General features: G+C 52.4%; 26 non-coding genes across 26 annotated transcripts in view; all 26 read right to left on the bottom strand.

Moving 5' to 3' along the window:
- LOC147668461 (5S ribosomal RNA) overlaps positions 1-32 on the bottom strand; it is a 119-nt gene extending 87 nt beyond the window's left edge. Inside the window, exon 1 of the ribosomal RNA XR_015304022.1 lies at positions 1-32. This exon is cut by the window's left edge and continues 87 nt beyond it. This is a non-coding gene — a ribosomal RNA (5S ribosomal RNA).
- Positions 33-112: 80 nt separating this feature from the next.
- Positions 113-231, bottom strand: LOC147668460 (5S ribosomal RNA). Its single transcript, XR_015304011.1, has one exon. It is a non-coding gene; the product is annotated as a 5S ribosomal RNA (ribosomal RNA).
- An 80-nt stretch (positions 232-311) lies between these two features.
- LOC147668459 (5S ribosomal RNA) lies at positions 312-430 on the bottom strand. Its single transcript, XR_015304000.1, has one exon. It is a non-coding gene; the product is annotated as a 5S ribosomal RNA (ribosomal RNA).
- Positions 431-510: 80 nt separating this feature from the next.
- Positions 511-629, bottom strand: LOC147668458 (5S ribosomal RNA). The gene has a single exon (XR_015303989.1). It is a non-coding gene; the product is annotated as a 5S ribosomal RNA (ribosomal RNA).
- An 80-nt stretch (positions 630-709) lies between these two features.
- LOC147668457 (5S ribosomal RNA) lies at positions 710-828 on the bottom strand. The gene has a single exon (XR_015303954.1). It is a non-coding gene; the product is annotated as a 5S ribosomal RNA (ribosomal RNA).
- Positions 829-908: 80 nt separating this feature from the next.
- Positions 909-1027, bottom strand: LOC147668456 (5S ribosomal RNA). The gene has a single exon (XR_015303997.1). It is a non-coding gene; the product is annotated as a 5S ribosomal RNA (ribosomal RNA).
- An 80-nt stretch (positions 1028-1107) lies between these two features.
- LOC147668455 (5S ribosomal RNA) lies at positions 1108-1226 on the bottom strand. Its single transcript, XR_015303953.1, has one exon. It is a non-coding gene; the product is annotated as a 5S ribosomal RNA (ribosomal RNA).
- An 80-nt stretch (positions 1227-1306) lies between these two features.
- On the bottom strand, positions 1307-1425 carry LOC147668454 (5S ribosomal RNA). Its single transcript, XR_015303978.1, has one exon. It is a non-coding gene; the product is annotated as a 5S ribosomal RNA (ribosomal RNA).
- An 80-nt stretch (positions 1426-1505) lies between these two features.
- On the bottom strand, positions 1506-1624 carry LOC147668453 (5S ribosomal RNA). The gene has a single exon (XR_015304017.1). It is a non-coding gene; the product is annotated as a 5S ribosomal RNA (ribosomal RNA).
- An 80-nt stretch (positions 1625-1704) lies between these two features.
- Positions 1705-1823, bottom strand: LOC147668452 (5S ribosomal RNA). The gene has a single exon (XR_015303941.1). It is a non-coding gene; the product is annotated as a 5S ribosomal RNA (ribosomal RNA).
- An 80-nt stretch (positions 1824-1903) lies between these two features.
- LOC147668451 (5S ribosomal RNA) lies at positions 1904-2022 on the bottom strand. Its single transcript, XR_015303967.1, has one exon. It is a non-coding gene; the product is annotated as a 5S ribosomal RNA (ribosomal RNA).
- Positions 2023-2102: 80 nt separating this feature from the next.
- Positions 2103-2221, bottom strand: LOC147668450 (5S ribosomal RNA). Its single transcript, XR_015303952.1, has one exon. It is a non-coding gene; the product is annotated as a 5S ribosomal RNA (ribosomal RNA).
- Positions 2222-2301: 80 nt separating this feature from the next.
- On the bottom strand, positions 2302-2420 carry LOC147668449 (5S ribosomal RNA). Its single transcript, XR_015304028.1, has one exon. It is a non-coding gene; the product is annotated as a 5S ribosomal RNA (ribosomal RNA).
- Positions 2421-2500: 80 nt separating this feature from the next.
- On the bottom strand, positions 2501-2619 carry LOC147668448 (5S ribosomal RNA). The gene has a single exon (XR_015303955.1). It is a non-coding gene; the product is annotated as a 5S ribosomal RNA (ribosomal RNA).
- Positions 2620-2699: 80 nt separating this feature from the next.
- On the bottom strand, positions 2700-2818 carry LOC147668447 (5S ribosomal RNA). The gene has a single exon (XR_015304004.1). It is a non-coding gene; the product is annotated as a 5S ribosomal RNA (ribosomal RNA).
- An 80-nt stretch (positions 2819-2898) lies between these two features.
- On the bottom strand, positions 2899-3017 carry LOC147668446 (5S ribosomal RNA). The gene has a single exon (XR_015303944.1). It is a non-coding gene; the product is annotated as a 5S ribosomal RNA (ribosomal RNA).
- An 80-nt stretch (positions 3018-3097) lies between these two features.
- Positions 3098-3216, bottom strand: LOC147668445 (5S ribosomal RNA). The gene has a single exon (XR_015303933.1). It is a non-coding gene; the product is annotated as a 5S ribosomal RNA (ribosomal RNA).
- Positions 3217-3296: 80 nt separating this feature from the next.
- LOC147668444 (5S ribosomal RNA) lies at positions 3297-3414 on the bottom strand. The gene has a single exon (XR_015304035.1). It is a non-coding gene; the product is annotated as a 5S ribosomal RNA (ribosomal RNA).
- An 80-nt stretch (positions 3415-3494) lies between these two features.
- Positions 3495-3613, bottom strand: LOC147668443 (5S ribosomal RNA). The gene has a single exon (XR_015304021.1). It is a non-coding gene; the product is annotated as a 5S ribosomal RNA (ribosomal RNA).
- Positions 3614-3693: 80 nt separating this feature from the next.
- On the bottom strand, positions 3694-3812 carry LOC147668442 (5S ribosomal RNA). Its single transcript, XR_015304037.1, has one exon. It is a non-coding gene; the product is annotated as a 5S ribosomal RNA (ribosomal RNA).
- Positions 3813-3892: 80 nt separating this feature from the next.
- On the bottom strand, positions 3893-4011 carry LOC147668441 (5S ribosomal RNA). Its single transcript, XR_015303922.1, has one exon. It is a non-coding gene; the product is annotated as a 5S ribosomal RNA (ribosomal RNA).
- An 80-nt stretch (positions 4012-4091) lies between these two features.
- Positions 4092-4210, bottom strand: LOC147668440 (5S ribosomal RNA). Its single transcript, XR_015303911.1, has one exon. It is a non-coding gene; the product is annotated as a 5S ribosomal RNA (ribosomal RNA).
- Positions 4211-4290: 80 nt separating this feature from the next.
- On the bottom strand, positions 4291-4409 carry LOC147668439 (5S ribosomal RNA). Its single transcript, XR_015303900.1, has one exon. It is a non-coding gene; the product is annotated as a 5S ribosomal RNA (ribosomal RNA).
- An 80-nt stretch (positions 4410-4489) lies between these two features.
- LOC147668438 (5S ribosomal RNA) lies at positions 4490-4608 on the bottom strand. The gene has a single exon (XR_015303889.1). It is a non-coding gene; the product is annotated as a 5S ribosomal RNA (ribosomal RNA).
- Positions 4609-4688: 80 nt separating this feature from the next.
- LOC147668437 (5S ribosomal RNA) lies at positions 4689-4807 on the bottom strand. The gene has a single exon (XR_015303878.1). It is a non-coding gene; the product is annotated as a 5S ribosomal RNA (ribosomal RNA).
- Positions 4808-4886: 79 nt separating this feature from the next.
- LOC147668436 (5S ribosomal RNA) overlaps positions 4887-5000 on the bottom strand; it is a 119-nt gene continuing 5 nt past the window's right edge. Inside the window, exon 1 of the ribosomal RNA XR_015303867.1 lies at positions 4887-5000. This exon is cut by the window's right edge and continues 5 nt beyond it. This is a non-coding gene — a ribosomal RNA (5S ribosomal RNA).

Here is a 5000-nt window from a genome sequence, read left to right as displayed (position 1 = left end):
TCAGGTGCTTTCAGGGTGGTATGGCCGTAGGCTCTAGGAGCACTGGTTTTGGGCCTCTTAGCTTTCTTCGCTCAGCTTCAGTACAAGCAAGCAAACCACTCTGAAAAAAAAAAGCCTACAGCACCTGGTATTCCCAGGCGGTCTCCCATCCAGGTACTAACCAGGCCCGACCCTGCTTAACTTCTGAGATCGGACGAGATCAGGTGCTTTCAGGGTGGTATGGCCGTAGGCTCTAGGAGCACTGGTTTTGGGCCTCTTAGCTTTCTTCGCTCAGCTTCAGTACAAGCAAGCAAACCACTCTGAAAAAAAAAAGCCTACAGCACCTGGTATTCCCAGGCGGTCTCCCATCCAGGTACTAACCAGGCCCGACCCTGCTTAACTTCTGAGATCGGACGAGATCAGGTGCTTTCAGGGTGGTATGGCCGTAGGCTCTAGGAGCACTGGTTTTGGGCCTCTTAGCTTTCTTCGCTCAGCTTCAGTACAAGCAAGCAAACCACTCTGAAAAAAAAAAGCCTACAGCACCTGGTATTCCCAGGCGGTCTCCCATCCAGGTACTAACCAGGCCCGACCCTGCTTAACTTCTGAGATCGGACGAGATCAGGTGCTTTCAGGGTGGTATGGCCGTAGGCTCTAGGAGCACTGGTTTTGGGCCTCTTAGCTTTCTTCGCTCAGCTTCAGTACAAGCAAGCAAACCACTCTGAAAAAAAAAAGCCTACAGCACCTGGTATTCCCAGGCGGTCTCCCATCCAGGTACTAACCAGGCCCGACCCTGCTTAACTGCTGAGATCGGACGAGATCAGGTGCTTTCAGGGTGGTATGGCCGTAGGCTCTAGGAGCACTGGTTTTGGGCCTCTTAGCTTTCTTCGCTCAGCTTCAGTACAAGCAAGCAAACCACTCTGAAAAAAAAAAGCCTACAGCACCTGGTATTCCCAGGCGGTCTCCCATCCAGGTACTAACCAGGCCCGACCCTGCTTAACTGCTGAGATCGGACGAGATCAGGTGCTTTCAGGGTGGTATGGCTGTAGGCTCTAGGAGCACTGGTTTTGGGCCTCTTAGCTTTCTTCGCTCAGCTTCAGTACAAGCAAGCAAACCACTCTGAAAAAAAAAAGCCTACAGCACCTGGTATTCCCAGGCGGTCTCCCATCCAGGTACTAACCAGGCCCGACCCTGCTTAACTGCTGAGATCGGACGAGATCAGGTGCTTTCAGGGTGGTATGGCCGTAGGCTCTAGGAGCACTGGTTTTGGGCCTCTTAGCTTTCTTCGCTCAGCTTCAGTACAAGCAAGCAAACCACTCTGAAAAAAAAAAGCCTACAGCACCTGGTATTCCCAGGCGGTCTCCCATCCAGGTACTAACCAGGCCCGACCCTGCTTAACTTCTGAGATCGGACGAGATCAGGTGCTTTCAGGGTGGTATGGCCGTAGGCTCTAGGAGCACTGGTTTTGGGCCTCTTAGCTTTCTTCGCTCAGCTTCAGTACAAGCAAGCAAACCACTCTGAAAAAAAAAAGCCTACAGCACCTGGTATTCCCAGGCGGTCTCCCGTCCAGGTACTAACCAGGCCCGACCCTGCTTAACTGCTGAGATCGGACGAGATCAGGTGCTTTCAGGGTGGTATGGCCGTAGGCTCTAGGAGCACTGGTTTTGGGCCTCTTAGCTTTCTTCGCTCAGCTTCAGTACAAGCAAGCAAACCACTCTGAAAAAAAAAAGCCTACAGCACCTGGTATTCCCAGGCGGTCTCCCATCCAGGTACTAACCAGGCCCGACCCTGCTTAACTTCTGAGATCGGACGAGATCAGGTGCTTTCAGGGTGGTATGGCCATAGGCTCTAGGAGCACTGGTTTTGGGCCTCTTAGCTTTCTTCGCTCAGCTTCAGTACAAGCAAGCAAACCACTCTGAAAAAAAAAAGCCTACAGCACCTGGTATTCCCAGGCGGTCTCCCATCCAGGTACTAACCAGGCCCGACCCTGCTTAACTTCTGAGATCGGACGAGATCAGGTGCTTTCAGGGTGGTATGGCCGTAGGCTCTAGGAGCACTGGTTTTGGGCCTCTTAGCTTTCTTCGCTCAGCTTCAGTACAAGCAAGCAAACCACTCTGAAAAAAAAAAGCCTACAGCACCTGGTATTCCCAGGCGGTCTCCCATCCAGGTACTAACCAGGCCCGACCCTGCTTAACTGCTGAGATCGGACGAGATCAGGTGCTTTCAGGGTGGTATGGCCGTAGGCTCTAGGAGCACTGGTTTTGGGCCTCTTAGCTTTCTTCGCTCAGCTTCAGTACAAGCAAGCAAACCACTCTGAAAAAAAAAAGCCTACAGCACCTGGTATTCCCAGGCGGTCTCCCATCGAGGTACTAACCAGGCCCGACCCTGCTTAACTGCTGAGATCGGACGAGATCAGGTGCTTTCAGGGTGGTACGGCCGTAGGCTCTAGGAGCACTGGTTTTGGGCCTCTTAGCTTTCTTCGCTCAGCTTCAGTACAAGCAAGCAAACCACTCTGAAAAAAAAAAGCCTACAGCACCTGGTATTCCCAGGCGGTCTCCCATCCAGGTACTAACCAGGCCCGACCCTGCTTAACTTCTGAGATCGGACGAGATCAGGTGCTTTCAGGGTGGTATGGCCGTAGGCTCTAGGAGCACTGGTTTTGGGCCTCTTAGCTTTCTTCGCTCAGCTTCAGTACAAGCAAGCAAACCACTCTGAAAAAAAAAAGCCTACAGCACCTGGTATTCCCAGGCGGTCTCCCATCCAGGTACTAACCAGGCCCGACCCTGCTTAACTGCTGAGATCGGAAGAGATCAGGTGCTTTCAGGGTGGTATGGCCGTAGGCTCTAGGAGCACTGGTTTTGGGCCTCTTAGCTTTCTTCGCTCAGCTTCAGTACAAGCAAGCAAACCACTCTGAAAAAAAAAAGCCTACAGCACCTGGTATTCCCAGGCGGTCTCCCATCCAGGTACTAACCAGGCCCGACCCTGCTTAACTTCTGAGATCGGACGAGATCAGGTGCTTTCAGGGTGGTATGGCCGTAGGCTCTAGGAGCACTGGTTTTGGGCCTCTTAGCTTTCTTCGCTCAGCTTCAGTACAAGCAAGCAAACCACTCTGAAAAAAAAAAGCCTACAGCACCTGGTATTCCCAGGCGGTCTCCCATCCAGGTACTAACCAGGCCCGACCCTGCTTAACTTCTGAGATCGGACGAGATCAGGTGCTTTCAGGGTGGTATGGCCGTAGGCTCTAGGAGCACTGGTTTTGGGCCTCTTAGCTTTCTTCGCTCAGCTTCAGTACAAGCAAGCAAACCACTCTGAAAAAAAAAAGCCTACAGCACCTGGTATTCCCAGGCGGTCTCCCATCCAGGTACTAACAGGCCCGACCCTGCTTAACTTCTGAGATCGGACGAGATCAGGTGCTTTCAGGGTGGTATGGCCGTAGGCTCTAGGAGCACTGGTTTTGGGCCTCTTAGCTTTCTTCGCTCAGCTTCAGTACAAGCAAGCAAACCACTCTGAAAAAAAAAAGCCTACAGCACCTGGTATTCCCAGGCGGTCTCCCATCCAGGTACTAACCAGGCCCGACCCTGCTTAACTTCTGAGATCGGACGAGATCAGGTGCTTTCAGGGTGGTATGTCCGTAGGCTCTAGGAGCACTGGTTTTGGGCCTCTTAGCTTTCTTCGCTCAGCTTCAGTACAAGCAAGCAAACCACTCTGAAAAAAAAAAGCCTACAGCACCTGGTATTCCCAGGCGGTCTCCCATCCAGGTACTAACCAGGCCTGACCCTGCTTAACTTCTGAGATCGGACAAGATCAGGTGCTTTCAGGGTGGTATGGCCGTAGGCTCTAGGAGCACTGGTTTTGGGCCTCTTAGCTTTCTTCGCTCAGCTTCAGTACAAGCAAGCAAACCACTCTGAAAAAAAAAAGCCTACAGCACCTGGTATTCCCAGGCGGTCTCCCATCCAGGTACTAACCAGGCCCGACCCTGCTTAACTTCTGAGATCGGACGAGATCAGGTGCTTTCAGGGTGGTATGGCCGTAGGCTCTAGGAGCACTGGTTTTGGGCCTCTTAGCTTTCTTCGCTCAGCTTCAGTACAAGCAAGCAAACCACTCTGAAAAAAAAAAGCCTACAGCACCTGGTATTCCCAGGCGGTCTCCCATCCAGGTACTAACCAGGCCCGACCCTGCTTAACTTCTGAGATCGGACGAGATCAGGTGCTTTCAGGGTGGTATGGCCGTAGGCTCTAGGAGCACTGGTTTTGGGCCTCTTAGCTTTCTTCGCTCAGCTTCAGTACAAGCAAGCAAACCACTCTGAAAAAAAAAAGCCTACAGCACCTGGTATTCCCAGGCGGTCTCCCATCCAGGTACTAACCAGGCCCGACCCTGCTTAACTTCTGAGATCGGACGAGATCAGGTGCTTTCAGGGTGGTATGGCCGTAGGCTCTAGGAGCACTGGTTTTGGGCCTCTTAGCTTTCTTCGCTCAGCTTCAGTACAAGCAAGCAAACCACTCTGAAAAAAAAAAGCCTACAGCACCTGGTATTCCCAGGCGGTCTCCCATCCAGGTACTAACCAGGCCCGACCCTGCTTAACTTCTGAGATCGGACGAGATCAGGTGCTTTCAGGGTGGTATGGCCGTAGGCTCTAGGAGCACTGGTTTTGGGCCTCTTAGCTTTCTTCGCTCAGCTTCAGTACAAGCAAGCAAACCACTCTGAAAAAAAAAAGCCTACAGCACCTGGTATTCCCAGGCGGTCTCCCATCCAGGTACTAACCAGGCCCGACCCTGCTTAACTTCTGAGATCGGACGAGATCAGGTGCTTTCAGGGTGGTATGGCCGTAGGCTCTAGGAGCACTGGTTTTGGGCCTCTTAGCTTTCTTCGCTCAGCTTCAGTACAAGCAAGCAAACCACTCTGAAAAAAAAAGCCTACAGCACCTGGTATTCCCAGGCGGTCTCCCATCCAGGTACTAACCAGGCCCGACCCTGCTTAACTTCTGAGATCGGACGAGATCAGGTGCTTTCAGGGTGGTATGGCCG

Source organism: Lissotriton vulgaris, unplaced genomic scaffold (assembly GCF_964263255.1).
Source record: "Lissotriton vulgaris unplaced genomic scaffold, aLisVul1.2 SCAFFOLD_7564, whole genome shotgun sequence".
Taxonomy (NCBI): Eukaryota; Metazoa; Chordata; class Amphibia; order Caudata; family Salamandridae; genus Lissotriton; species Lissotriton vulgaris.
The sequence above is the reverse complement of the archived record's forward strand: the minus strand, read 5'-3'. Positions and strand labels throughout refer to the sequence as shown.